General features: G+C 35.0%; 1 long non-coding RNA gene across 1 annotated transcript; it reads right to left on the reverse strand.

The window, feature by feature from the left end:
* Positions 1 to 10,353: 10,353 nt before the first annotated feature.
* LOC148803452 (uncharacterized) lies at positions 10,354 to 12,012 on the reverse strand. The gene is made up of 3 exons (XR_016085911.1): positions 11,865 to 12,012; positions 11,519 to 11,757; positions 10,354 to 11,328 (listed from the first exon to the last, which is right to left on the reverse strand). It is a non-coding gene; the product is annotated as an uncharacterized LOC148803452 (long non-coding RNA).
* Positions 12,013 to 16,076: the final 4,064 nt, after the last annotated feature.

A 16,076-nucleotide genomic window follows, 5' to 3' on the forward strand; every position in this document is an offset into this window, starting at 1 on the left:
AGAAGGAAATCAAGATGGATGTAACAGTGATGGCGAGATCAGTGATATCGACGAAAGCAAGATTGGTGGTACTAGTCGCTGCAGCCACCGAAAGTTCTTCAAATTTCTCCCAGTTTTTTTTTTTTTTTTTTTTTAACAATTGCCTCAAACCCTAAAAAGATTATTAGCTTAAACGACGAGAGTGAAGTTCGACCCAATGGGTACATTCAACCCAACTCCACCCTAACCCTTTTTCCTTGACTCAAATGGGTCACTCTACCCATAATGATCCTTTACTAAAGTGGGTGGATATGGGTGGATCAAATGAATTGGGGTCAAAATTGTCAACCTTATGTGTAATTAAGTGTTAAAAAAGAGTTGAAAGAACAAAATTACCCTTTATAATGCATGTTGATATGTGTATGGGAAGCGCACTTTGTGGGGTTTCCATCTGAATTCTTGTTTAGAAGTCATGCAAGCTTTGAATTTCAGAGCATATTCGTCAATCAATATTGCTAAGATAGGTTCATCCTCTCTGAAGAAAATTTGAATAACTATCCATCATACATCCTTATCTTAGATTATGGACAATTGATACTAATATATTCTTCTCTTTTGTTTTTTTTTTTTTTGTATGTCCTACTGGCCTGTAAGTGAATAATAGTTTATAGACAAATTCGTCGTCGCTGCAACAGCTACCACCGCTGCTATTCGTGTATCGTGAGGTCAGAGAAGATGAATAGTGTTTTTCTACGAATAATTATTAGAAGGGTAATATGGGGATTAAAAAATATTGCAACAACAGATTTTAATGGAAGGCTAATGGAAGGGGGTCTTTATCTCACGATCATAGTACAGGGGGGTCTTTGTAATTTACCTTAATATAAACTTAAAGACAAATTTCTTAAAATACCTCTTTAATTTAGGAAATTGACTAATTCTATCTTTACTGTTTATATATTGTTTTAAAGTAACTTTAAGTTTTTTGACAATTAACAAAATGTCAAATTTATCCTCTATTATATCTCAAATTTTCAAACTAAAATTCATATAAAAAATTTTAAATTTAGATGCAACAAGTGGATTTTCAAGCAATATACCCAACCGATAAAAATTGGAGATTTGTCAATGGACTCTGCACAATCGCTGGAGAAGTCAAACGGCGTTGATTATTAACAAATACAAGTTGAGGGGAATATCGGGAGCTTTAATTTAGGTGGTCTTCAGGAACTCGATCCAATGATCTTCAAGAACTCACTCTGCCCAATATGGCGTCAAACTTCCGAAAGACATATCACGCACCGCCTCTATAATCCTCGATGCATTTTCGGGTGTTAGAGGGGGCGTTTCGGCGGCTATCGTCCTCTCTGAAAGCACTTGCTATCGCCAAATCCAGAGCAAGGTTTGACCTTTGAATTGAACAGTTTATTTACCACCATGGTTGCGAAAAAGAGAAGCTGCTCACTAATTGGGAGGACAAGCAGATCGAATTTGGGTAGTTCAAGAGATGCCACCTGTAGCTAAAGAGATGGTCCACCACCACATTGAGCTCCCCCCTTCTACAAGCCACAGAGATTCATCTCTTTCTCTCCCTTACAGTTGTGAGTTTAGACATCCACCATCATGAGAGTCCCTAATTTTCATCAACGGTTTGGTATTTTGATCGTTTTTGTTTTCATCAACAAATTGCAAGGTCTGAGCAATCATGACTTCAACAAATCGCAGGGACCTGAACAATCTGTTTTTCATCAACAAATTACAGGAGTCTGAACAATCATGTATTTCATCAATGACTTGAAATTATATACTTGAAGATGGTGCTTCTTAATGAAGAGAGGTAGTAGTCGTTGGAGTGCTATTTTGATTTATAGGGTTTATTGAGAGAAGAACAATAGAGATTAGAATCTATGGAACAATAAAAGGTTTTCTAGGGTTCATTTGATCACAAAAAGGAAAGATAATTAAGGAATTGCTTGAAGGAGAGGTTAAAGATTTGACATTAACAAATCAAATTCAATATTATTTAGGGCAAATTTCTTAAAGTATCCCTATAGTTTAGGAAATTGATTAATTCTATCCTTATTGTTTATATATTATTTTAATTAAAGTACCCCCAAGTTTTTTCACAATTGACATTGCCGCTAAGCACTAATAGAAAAAAGTGAAATGTTGAATTTTCCCTCTACTATTCTTCAAAATTTCAAAATAAAACCTAATTGATGAAAATTTTCAATAATTGAGAGGAGGAACGACAAATGTGTTTTTATGATTTCTTTCCCTTATCCTAATCTGTTGGATTTAGCGAAAGGCAACATCGCCATTGAATTGCTTTCACTGTTCCATCTCCAAATGGCTGACTGACATGACAAACACAAAACAGGAAAAGGGAGGAGAGAGAGAGAGAGAGAGAGGGAATGTCTATCAACAGCGCAACCATCACCAGTGGATGGTGGAACAAGGGTGAGCAGAGGTAGGGAGAGCGAGATAAGTAAGGGGGGAGCCTCTCGAGTCCAAACAAAATTAATGAGACCAAACTTTGTTAGAATAAAGCATCTTTCAAATTAATAATTCTCTGATATATTTCATTCAATGTTTTGTACAATATTTATACATGTTGTATACGTACAGATAAGAATAGAGTAACAAGATAAATAGGATAAAACAGAGATAAATACAAACAAAAGCAAGGATAAATACAAAAGATAAATGTATTCGGTTACAACAGATAGCAGTTTTTTCTTATCTCAAATATTGGGTAACCGATTACACTAACAGCCCCCATCAAGTTGATAGTGGAAAACCAACATTCAACTTGGACCGCAACAGTTGGAACTGAGGGGAAGGAAGAGCCTTGGTTAGAATATCAGCCGGTTGATCAACAGAGGCAATGTAAGGAACTTAAAGTTGTTTCTGAGTAACCTGTTTGCGGACAAAATGGAAATCAATTTCAATGTGCTTCATTTTGGCATGGAAGACAGGATTCACCGTAAGGTACGTAGCACCAATGCTATCACACCACTTGATAAGTGAAGCTAGCATCTTATTGTGTAATTCAGAGAAGAGAGTGCAACCACAAGACTTCAGATGTAGCAATAGCGAGGCTACGGTATTCTGGTTCCATGCTTGAACGATAAACAGTGGAGTGTTTCTTGGACATCTAGGAGATGAGATTCGGGCCAGGAAAAATGCAAAAACCACCATGAGAGAATCTGCCATTAGGACACCCTACCAAGTCAGCATCAAAGAACACATGTAATTGGAAAGAGGAAGATGCCACAAAGTGATCAAGGCCATAGTTAAAGGTGCCTTTGAGATAGCGCAATAAGCGCTTTGCAGTAGTCATGTGTTTACTAGTTGGTTGATGCAAAAATTAACACAATTTGTTTATCGTGAATGATATTTCTGGGCTTGTGATAGTAATGTATTGAAGAACACCAATAATTTGACGGAATTCAATAACATTCGTGAGGGACACACCATATGTCTTAGAGAGGGAATGACCAACAGCAATTGGAGAAGAGGTTGGTTTGGTGGAATCCATACCAGTTATGTGAACAAGATCAACAATATATTTCCATTGAGAGGGGTGAAGGTGATGACCAGATTGAAGTACCTCAATCCCAAGGAAGTATTGAAGAGGACCCAAGTCCTTGATAGAGAATTCCATTCTCATATCGAAGATAAGTGAGGTAATTTATGAATCGTTGGAACCAGTGACAATGATGTCATCCACATAGACAAGAACAATGGTAGTATCAGTGGTAGAGTGATGAACAAATAATGTGGTATCGGCAGCACACATATAAAAGACAAGACGAAGAAGAAATGAGCTAAGTCGATGATACCATGCACGAGGAGCATGTTTGAGGCCATATAGTGCTTTTTGCAACTTGCAAACATGATGGGGATAAACTAAATCTATGAAGCCAGGAGGTTGAGCCATGTATACAGTTTCTTGAGGATCACCATTTAAGAAAGCTGTAGTAACATCAAGCTGTCGTAAGGACCAACCACGTGCTAGAGCAAGATGAAGAACAACACGAATAGTTACAAGTTTGATAGCAGAGCTAAAGGTCTCATTGTAATCAAGTCCTTCACGTTGTGTGTATCCCTTGGCTACAAGGCGAGCATTGTAGCGCTCCACCCTGCCATCGGGATTATGTTTGATACAAAATGTCCATTTACAACGAATGATGTTTGCATCGGAAGGTGGAAAACAGAGGGTCCAAGTGTTGCTAGTAGTGAGGGCAGCCATTTCTTCTTGCATCATATCCTGCCAATAAGGATGATGTAGGGCCTGGGTTATGGTTTTGGGTTCAGTTGAGATTGGGGGCAAAGAGTATGAGGAGGCAAGGAATAAGCGGGGCTTAAGTGTCCCATCACGTGATTTGGTGATCATGGTATGGGTGCGATGAGGTAAGGGGGAGCTTACGGGAAGAAGAATATTAATAAGGTGGCTAGGTTCAAGTGGATTGGGAGATGGAGGTGGCTGGTCAGGTGTTACAGTTGTGGAAGGGAGGGAGTGGGCATCATGAAGAATATAAGATAAAGGGTGAGTTCGTTGTAGAGGTGAAGATGTGGGCTGGGGCAAAGACTGCAGAGGTGATGAGATCGATGCTGGTGTGGATAGCAGCTGAGAGGGTATAGGAGGAGATGAGGGCAATGACAATGGTGGTGGAGGAGGTTGTGACAGTGGCAAGGGAGCTGAAACGATGGGAGGTGGTCCAATGGGCATTGATGGTAGAGTAGAGGGCTGAGGTGGCAGAGTTTTTGGGGATGAACAATAAGGGAAATTGAGTTCATTGAATACCACATGGCGGAAGATGTAAACCTTACCAGAAGGTATATGTAGGCATCGAAATCCCTTGAAGTTGTCACAATACCCAATGAATACACAGAAGGGGCTGCGATAATTAAGTTTGTGAGCATTGTAGGGCCTTATATAAGGAAAGCACTCATAGCCAAACACACGAAGTGTCATATAGTCAGGCTTCTCGTGAAAGAGATATTCCCATGGCATTTTATGATTCAACACCTTGGTGGGCAGCCGATTGATGAGAAAGACAGTAGTGTGGAATGCATCATACCATAGAGAAGGAAGCATAGATGCTCTAGCCATGAGTTTGAGTCCAAATTCAACTATATGCCAATGTTTATGTTCTGCTGAACCATTTTGTTGAGGCGTGTGCGAACAAGAGGTTCTGTGAATAATACCATGTCGTTCAAAGAAAGGCTTAAGTGTCTTGTACTCAGTACTCCCATCACTTTGTAGGATTTTGATTTTTCTATTCAGCACATTTTCAACTTGATTCTCAAATATAATAAATATAGAAGCAACATCATTCTTATGAGCAAGAGGAAAAATCCAACTGAATTTACTAAATGAATCAACAAAACTGATATAGTAATTGAAACCATGTTGAGACATCACAAGGGCTGGTCCCCATAGATCAGAGTACACAAGTTCCAATGGTTCTACTACCTTAAAAGTACTGGGGCGGAAAGGTAAACGGTGACTCTTTCCTAACTGACATGTTGAACAGAATGATATATCTTTATTGGAAATTATAGGGAGCTTATTCTCAGATACGACTTGCTTCACTATTCGGAATGCCGAATGCCCTAAACACTGATGTCAAGTATTTAGGTCTACTCTTTCATTAAGATGTGCAATAGGACTAATATTGGCTTTTGGGAGATGAATTTTGTAAAGTCCACGATCAGTGGTTCCTTCTAATATAGTTTTCCTCAACTTTTGATCCTTCACATAGCAATTAGAGGGATGAAATTCAAAGAAAACATCATTATTAGTGGTGAACCGTGCAACAGATTAGAGGTCCTTAGTGATACCCGGGACATGAAGAGTATCTTTGAGAACTAGATTCTGATTAGAACTAGGAATAGACGAGGTACCAATATGATTAATTTTCAAATCTGTGCCATTGCCAATTTTTAGTTGATCTGGGCCCATGTACTCTAAGTGAAGTTTAAGATTGTGCAGATCATTGGTGACATGGTGTGTCGCTCCAGAATCAGGATACTAGCAAAGATCAGCAGATGAGTGTTGATTCGATGGAGTTTTAGAAGCTTTAGTGTTGTAGACAAGTGCTCGTTTGGGGGTATATTTGATAGATGCATCAAATCTACTACGACATGCAAGAACAGAGTGATTTGGTAGTTTGCAGATTTGGAAAGGACTACCTTTGTATCTGCAATTTGGACTTGAGTTGGATTTTTTATTCTACTCCTTTTTAGACCTTCCAAATTGAGTGTTGGGAGTGTTGGGCCGATTTCCTTTGTATTTGTATGCCATGTTGGCTGAAACTTCAAGTTCTTTAATCTTCTTGGTTCGCTCAATTTTAAGATCATATTGTAAAAATAGGCTGTGCAGAGAATGTCATAAGAAATACCATTCAGTTGGGTGAGTACTGCAGTAGTAAAACTTTCATATTCAGATGACAGACCTTCTATAGTCTGATAAACAAGATCAGAGTCAGATAAGGGTTCTCCTGCGGTTGAGAGTGCACCAGCAATATTCTTTATTTTAAATAGATAATCACTCATGGAGAAGCACCATTTCTTTAGAGCATTAAACTCAAATCACAGTTACATGATACGAGCCTTTGATTTTGGTGCATAAGTAGTTTCAAGTAAAGACCATACCTGATGAGAAGTAGTGCATCCTACTACCTAAAATAGTACATGCTCTAGGAGAAAGGATAGGATCCAACTTAGTAGAAGTTGGTCTTGGATATACTAGGCTTTGTAAGCTGGGTTCTCAGTCTGGTTGGCTGTAGTGCCAATGGAGGAAGTGATGAACTGAGCAGGACACTTGAGAGATCCATCAACATAACACATTAGTTGATGTCCATCAAGTACAGGGAGCATCCTGAAGGCGCCACAGAAGATAATTGTGATGATCAAGCTTAACAGAGATAAGCTGTTACATTGGTGCAAAGATTCATAGGTTCAGGTATGGACAAAATAGTTCGAGTGATAAAGGTTTGACTGGAAGTGTTGGAAGTCGACATGGTTTTTGGTGAAGGGTATTCAGGCGTTCCTGAGCTCTGATACCATGAAAGAACTTAAGAGAAGAATTCTCTAATATATTTCATTCAATGTTTTGTACAGTATTTATACAGGTTGTATACGTATAGATAAGAACAGAATAACAAGATAAATAGGATAAAACAGAGATAAATACAAACAAAAGCAAAATAAATACAAGATATAAATGTATTCGGTTACAACAGTATTGGAGTTTGTTCTTATCTCAAATACTGGGTAACCTATTACACTAACAGATCGCAATTCGAAAAATTCACCGACCTCACAATTAAATGGTCAAAATTCCTAAGGGAAATTTACGGATCCAAATTACATAACCCAAAAAGGAACACATACAAATTCTGGGTAATCAATAGACTCGAATAACCGATCAGTCATCCCTCCAAAACCACAAAAACATAAACAAACCCCACATCATATAAAATTACAGAAAACGAAAGCTTAGATAATTCAATTTTCCACATATTAGTGACAAAAATTATACTTATCACTTGCTTCAAAGCTCTCTCTCTCTCTCTTTCTGGCTTCGCGTAGAATGCATTTATTTTTAGTTCTCTTCTTAGTTCTGTTACTGCTCATGACCATTGGTTCTTTTCTCCCCTACCTTTATCTAAAATTTTCTTGCTCGTTTTCTTCAGAATAGCTATCAACCATTAGTTTCTGATCCATGTCAAACTAGTAATAGGTAGGCTAAAGAAATGAGCACTCATTTTGCCCGATTCTAAGGAGTTTCTAAGCCTGATCATGGGCCAACTACGATAGAAAACCTGTCTTACGAAAAGACTCCAAATGGAAGTTATTTGGGCAAAATGATCTTTCCATCTCGATTAGGATGTCTATAGAAGAAGATGTGCCTAAATCAGTAGTCCTCCCTAGTGTGCTAGCTATGTTGTCTTGAATTCAATGAACTAGCACTAACAAGTATTTGGTGTTCAAACTTTGTACCTACAGCCTGCAGGGATGGGGCCAAAGGTGGCTAAGGCAAGGACTTGTGAGTCACAGAGCCATCGCTTTAAAGGGATATGCGTAAGGAAGAGAAATTGTGTTGTTGTTTGCCAAACGGAGGGATTCCATGGAGGGCATTGCCAAGGCTTCCGGCGCCAATGCTTTTGCACTAAACATTGTTAGTGCATGAGATTTCTTCACAAACGTCAATTGTCGATCGGCGACTAATTAGCACATTTTACATCATCTCTCCCTTTCGGTTCTATGTGTGCCTACAAATAAATTGGAGGGCGTCTATGGAGTCTATTGTGTGTGTCTTCGTTTTCTAGTTTTCAGTTGAATAATTTTAAGTTTTCTATGTCTAGTTATACCTCTGCAAACGTGTTTTCCCACTTAACTTATCAAAAAAATTATACATAGTTGACCTTTTCTTGTCAGGAGCATAAGAAACACTAAAAGATCTCTGTATGGATTCACGAAAGCGAGCGAGTGAAAGAGAGATCAAGCTTTCTGGAAAGAAAATGGAGGATTAGAGACAAAATTGCAAAGTTGGAATCGCTAATGGTTGACCGCCATGACGAACATAGAGTGAGAGTCAGAATAGGAGATGGATACAAGTAGAAGTGGGTTTTCATTTCATTATGAATGGAGTGTGACAGTTTTCAAAAGGGTATTTTAAGAATTTTTGGAAAATATATTAATCATGTGAGGTCACATGTAAATAGAGTGTGATGAATAGTTAGGATAGAGTTAGTCAATTTTCTAAACCATAGGGATACTTTAGGAAATTTGTCCTATTATATATTTTATTCAGAGATTCCATGATACCTTGACAATTGCTTGAACGTGATTCGTTAATATCAGATTTAAAACTTTGCTCGTTTAAAAAAAGAAAGTGCTTTTTGCTGTTTGACAGTTTCCTACTAACCATCGAATGTTGAACATCCTTTTCTTCTAGATATAGGTTACATCATTTACTTCTATGTTGTACATGTGTTTCTTCTATGCTTGCAAGTATCATTAGAGGTGTAAATTGGGCCGGGTTACCCGTGGCCCGGCATGGCCCGACACGAAATTGGACCAGCCTGACCCGGCACAACACGATAGCCCGCGGGTCGTGCCAAGCCCGGCACGATAGTCCATGTCGTACTGGGCTGGGGGTTCATAGTCCATGGGCCAGCATGGCATGGCACGACTATTTGTGCTGTGCCACCCGCAGCATGGCCCACAAGGCCCATAGCGGGCTGTGCTCGGCCCGTCCGAAAACTAGCCATTGCCCCCCCCCCCCCCCACCCCACCCACCCAACGGCTAGTTTCAGCTTTTTGGGGGGTTTTTTGCATAAATACCCCCCTTAACAGATATAAATAGTTATATGGGGGGTATTTATGTATTTTTCTTATAGAGAGGAAAAAAATGACATAAATGCCCCCAACAACTATATAACAACTAGTTTAGGGAGGCTTTTTGGATAAAGTTATAAATAACTTTATAATGACCAAAATACCCCTCCCAATAACTAAAAAATAACTAATTTTTAGGGTATTTTGGGCAATTGAATTATGTTCAATTCCTATAAATAGACTTATCATCCACCAATCTCATTAAACCAATTCAACAATTGTCTTAATCTCTTCTCTCTCTCTCTCTCTCATATTCATACATTCTCAATTCCCTACAATCTAAGTAATTTCGATTGGCTGATTGTTTAATTCTCCAATTCTCAAGTCTCAGCTTTATTGAAGTTTCAACAAGAAAAATGCTTGCTCAACCAGCCCAAGTATCTTAATTTGGGAGGCTTGGACGTTGAAAGGATTTAATCGTTAAAATCAAATTGGGATTCTGAACCGGCAATATTTCAAGTAAGTCCAATTAAATTAATTTTTATCATCTTAGAATTAAAAAAATGACCGACTCTTCCTAAAACTGATTCCCCAACATGTTCACTATTGACGATATTCAATTGCATCATGATAGTGCTATCACTAATGCTATTGATATTGATGGAAGTGGAACTTTCACCCCTAGTACTGATACTAGGGAAAAGAAAAAGAGGGCCTCTAAGTTGAGTAGCCCGATTTGGAAAATTTTTAAAGTAGAGGATATTGAGGGGAAGGGAAAAATAATAATTTGCTAAAAATGTAGAAGAGACTTTAGCTATTGTAGCAAGGGTGGTACGAGTCATTTGAGCATACATTTGCTAACACATGAGAAGGAAGAAGAAGAAGAAGAAGGGAGAAAAACAACACAAATACAAATTAGGAGGGGGAGTTTTGGTACATTTAAATATTTACAAGAAAAAATGAGACAAGAATTAGCAAAGTATATTGTACATGTAGAACAACCATTTATATTAACCGAAGATCTTAAGCTTGAAAAATGGTTGTGTAATTCTATAAATCCACAATATAAAAAAGTTTATAGGAATACTATTAGATCGAATTCTTTAAAAATTTTTTATTCATATAAACAAAGTTTAATTTACTTGTTATCAAATCTTAATTCTAAAGTTGCAACTTCTAATATTTGGACATTTAAATTTTTAACAGAAGTTATATTTGTGTTACCGACCATTTTATTGATAAAAAATGGCTTTTAAATAAAAGAATTTTAAGTTTTACTAGGCTTGAATGGCCGCATACAGGCCCAACTATTGCTGCAAGTATTTTAAATACTTTGCATGCTTATGGAATAGAAAATCTTAAATTTATGTATTCAATATGCCTTGAATATTATTTCTACTCATATTTCTAAAATTAAAAATTGTATTATATATTAAAAGTTCAGAGGTAAGAAAACAAGAATTTAAATATTTATGTCAAAATTATGGTTTAAAATATAAACATTTTATATTAGATGTAAAACATAGGTAGAATTTTACCTATACTATGTTAGAAAGTTGTATTTCTCATAAATAAATTCTTATTGATTTTTATAAGGGTTTCTAGCAGATAAGGACAACTTTTTGCCATGAATATCAATTATTTTTTTAAAATAACTAAAATAAGATAATTTTTTTAAAAATATATCAATAAAGAGTAGTGACACTGATCGTTGTCTTTTTCTGTTAGAGACCCAAAATTCTATCAACGTTTACAAGAAAAACTAAAAAATCCCTTTATTGTGTCGGTTGGTTGGTTTGGAGCTGATTACCGACTACAGTAGGAAGATGACCACTGTTGCTCATCATCCTAGTCTCACCGGTTTTGTCGACACGTTGATATTAAGGGCGACTTTTTGACCTTATCTGCTAGATACCCATAAAATAACGCTTCGGACTCTGGTGGATATGCACTTTCATCTCTTGTCCCTACGTCTCCAGCTCCGCAGATCGGTTTCTGAGCAACAGAGCGCAACAAAATTTAGTGGTTTGAGAATTGTGACACAAAAGTTCAAACATCTACAGCTCCCCATCTCGTCCGTGAAAATTTAACTCCATTACAAGGCATGAACTAATCGAAGATGCAAAATGACGAAGAAATCGATTAATGTGACTTAAAATACCCAATCTACTAGCAAAGTTTTCACCTCCGAAGATGATCGAAAGCCGATTAAAGTTGCTTAGAGCGACAAGAAGACCTCCTTCGAAGTTCGTTTCTCGCCAAACCGTAATTCCTGTGCTGTTGTTTCCTGCCACAGTTTTCGAGCTTCGAATTCCCAACTCCAGTCATTTTTCCTGTTCAGCTCTTCCTCCACCCTAAGAGTGTACGGCGAGCTCTCTTATCTCTCTTGCAGGCTTGACTCTTCTTCGGTCTCTACAATGAATCCTGCAACATTTCTCCAAGACGTCAATTGCCAAGCCATTAACGAAGACTGAATTTTCACAGAAAATTAAGGATTTGATTTGCTAAATTTCCATGGATTTTCAACTCACATGAATCGGCAAGATTCTGAAGACACATTATCAGAGGAAGACCTTGCAATCGGAAACTGCAAACTCAGCACAAACAATCTTCTCTGCAAACTTCGCCTGCGAGAGAGATATGAGAGTGTCGTTTCCATGGATTGAAACAGTGTCGTTTCCGTGAGAGTGTCGTTTATACTTACAAAAGAAATCAAAATTTTCAAAAAAAAAAAAAAACATCAAAAAAATCAGCCTAATCCGATTCGGCTCAAGCCCAAGGCCTGCCCTATGACCTAACCCAACACGACCTGCAGCCCAGCTTGACCCAGACCAGTGGGCCGCTCGCGGGCTGTACTGTGCTGGCCCGACAAGGCCCACTATGCTAAGAACCTAGACAAACGGGTGTATTTGGCTGATTCACGATGGCCTCTCGTCTCTGACAACCCATTTGGTAGCATTTCTAGCCTCCCAGGCCTGAGGATGATCTGCTGAGGTGATTAGTTGCTAATGGAAGGAACTCCTGGTCAATGGGGCTGTCAGTTTGACTAGGGTAATAGCTTGCTTGATTAAAAAAAATGCAATATTGTGATTTTTTTAATTGTAAAATTATGGATTGTGAATTTTTTGAAGAACTCTGATGAACAGATCAACAGAATGCATAAGGTAGATTATAGAAAGTCTAGTCATGCTGACTATGCGATGGACAATCTATTAATAATTAAGCCCAACCAATGGAGTTGGCATCGACAAACCAAGGGGCATTCTCCAACGTGACTTTTTTTCTTTTAAGCAGAGGACTTCATTAAAAAAAACAAACCAAGGGCATGTGCTTTAAAAATAAAATGTTTCTCAAAACAGAAACATCCTATGGTCTATTTTCTGTTTTCATAATTAAAGTTAAGAATATGTTGAATTTTTTAATTTCAAAAGCCCCTGTTTTTCATTGATGATTCAATAATATTATATTTCATAATGATGATGGCTTGGTTGGTAGGATCTCTTACTTATTATGATGGCTCAGTGGTGAGTAAGCAATTCAGCCATTTAAGTCAAGTGGGCTAATCCATGAAAAAGATAGAAACTCGATAGAAAACATTTGGACACATATCTAATATTTTATATTAATCATATTAAAAGTTAGACACAATAAACAATAATTGTTTTTAACTTTTTATTGATGATATAAATAAAAATCAAAATTCAAAATTAAGTAACAGGTGAAATTGTTTTCTTATTTGATGGTAGATCAATTCAACATTTCAGGTCAAATGTATTAACTTGTGAAGTTATAGTTAAATAATAAAATTTTATTTTAAAAAATAAAACACAAAAATATACAAAAAATATATACATTATATAGAAAACATCTAGGTACATCTCTATATTAATAAACCATAATAAGTGTGACAAATAAAAATATAAAAAAATATAAAAATTTTAGAAACATATTATATACTATCATCATTATAAAATTTGTCGCACGTACACAAATACTAGTATATATATATATATATATTATGAAATATATTATGACATATATTATGATAAAGCGATTAGGTCCCACATCAGCACCCCTTTCTTTCTTCTATTCCCCTTTTCTCTTCTGTCATTAAACCTCTCTCCTTTCTCCCTTACCCATTCCTACCTATCTTCTACATTAGTGCCCCACTCCAAATCTCTCCCACCTAAAATTCTTCCTAAAACACCTCTTAGTCTATATTGCCATGTGGCATCCCTCTCTTCTTCACTAGAGTTCCACTCCAACTCTCTCTCTCTCTCTCTCATGTTACCAATCGGCCCAACCCCCTCCTAAAATTTCACCAAAACAATCTCTACCATCTAAAATTCCTCCTAAAACACCTCTTAATTATATTATAAACCATCTAAAAATCAAAAACGTGGTTAAATTAATTTATGAAATATTTTTTATATTTTCAATAATTATTGATATAATTGAATATTATTTAGTAAATATCAACACCTAAACTATAATTTTTCGTAATTTTGGTAAATTGAAAATTTTAATTACTAAGAATTACTTGCTGAAAATTACTGATTTTGGTAATTTAATTTCAGAATTTTTTAAAATTTAATTATTGAAATAAATAATTATTAAAAATATTAATTAATTAAAATATTAATAAATACAAATTTAATAATTGAAAATTATCAGTAATTTTTAGTAGTAAGTAGTTATTGATATTTTTAGTAATATTAGTCAATTATTAATATTTAATGATATTATCAAATAATAATTAAAAAAATTTAGTAAATTTTTATTGAAAATTTATTTTCAAAAAATATAAATTTATTTTATATTTTCAGAAAAATTGATATTTACTATAATTTTTTAGCAACAATTAGTGATTTTGTTAATTCAGTGAAACTTAAATTATAAAACTTCAAATTTTCAAAAAAAATAATCGGAAAATTTTAATAATTTCTATAAGTATTAGATACTACATTTATAATTACCCTAATTAATGGAAATGTATTTATGGGTTTGGGGGTGTTATGGGTTTAGGGGATGACCCCTATGGTAGCAAAGGCAATGGGCAGGTTCAGGGCAGGGATCATACTCCCCATCCCGACCTCGAGTTTTAAATTAATCCTTGTAAAAAATTTTAACTTGCATCCCTGGTCCTCGACAAAGAGGGCTTCCCCATCGGGGACTTGAATCCTTGAATTTTTTAATTAAAAGTTTGTTTTCGGAAAGGCATTTATTTAAAATAAAGGAAAATTTGAAATACAAATAATATTTTAAATATATCTTGATATATATATATAATATAAATAATATTATATATTTTACATAATATACATACACATATATTTAATATATATAATCAGGGTTGGGGCGGGGTGTGGACTTCACACTCCGTCCCCAATCAGGTATTCCTATTAATCCAATGCCCACCCTGCCCCGCTAAGGCAATCTCCATCCCATTCATGCCCGATCAGGGAGGCTGGGTACTTGGTGGGTATGTAGCTCCATAGAACAATAATATATACATACATATATATGGATAGATAGATAGATAGATAGATAGATAGAGATAGCAACTACCTAAGCCATGTCACCATTCTCAACACAACTACCTAAAAATGTTTCTAAAATCTCTCTCCTAAGATATCAACTCTAAGCCATTAGGAACATATCATGCATGTTACCCCACTCCACAATCAATTCCTAAAATCTCTCTCCCAATCTATATCCACTCTCTCATTTAAATATAAATATTAATTAACAAATAGTTAAATATGGTTAATATTTAATCCAACCCATATTCAATGAGTATTAAATAGTATTATTACCAAAAGTTAAGAAATAAGGTTAGTAAATGACCAAAAATTAAATACTCTTATTAGTATAATTAGCAAATTACAAAAAATGAATAAATATTGTTATTAATTAACTCATCATGACTTTTAAAGTATTTTGGGTAAACATTGTTATGTTCATGTTAATTAACAACATTTCATAGAAATTGAAAACTCTTTTACTAATTTCTGCAAAATTGAGAATTATATTTAACAATTATCAAAAAGTATAAAATTTTAGTTATTCCTATTATTATAGTTAATAACCAAATGCAGATTGGGGAATAAAATATTATAATTTTGGAAAATTAAATTATTAATTAATTTATATTGGAAAATAAAAGATAAATTATTGTAATTTTGTAATTAGTAAACTACTTAATAAAAATACATATTTAATAACAATTTAAAATAATTTTCAATAGTTCTCCATAGTTACAAAAGTGTAATAAATTTTTCAAAAAATTTCCTAAAACTACATTTTCGTAAAATAGCATTTTGGAAATTAAAATATATAATATTGTACTTTTGGAAATTTTTTGAATGTTTGTTTAAAATGTATTAAATAATTATTTAAAATTATTCAAATATTTTGTAAATTTTAGGAAATTTTGTTAAATTTGATAGATTTTGGAAAAATATTGAAAATTATGTAATTTTCATTGTAAATTATTAAAGATAAATATGGGAAAGGGAAATGTAATTTGAACCATTAATTACACAAATTATTAAGATAAATTAGTATAATATTGGAAAAAAGGAAATTATTGATTAGTTTATATTAGAAAATATAAGATAAATTAGTGTAATTTTGTAAGTAAACCATTTAAAAAGAAAATAGATTATTTAATAACAATTTAAAAATAAATTTTAATAAATTTTCAAAATTACACAAATGTAATAAATTTTCCAAATTAGAAA

Source organism: Nelumbo nucifera, chromosome 1 (assembly GCF_055504915.1).
Source record: "Nelumbo nucifera cultivar China Antique chromosome 1, China Antique-T2T, whole genome shotgun sequence".
Classification (NCBI taxonomy): Eukaryota; Viridiplantae; Streptophyta; class Magnoliopsida; order Proteales; family Nelumbonaceae; genus Nelumbo; species Nelumbo nucifera.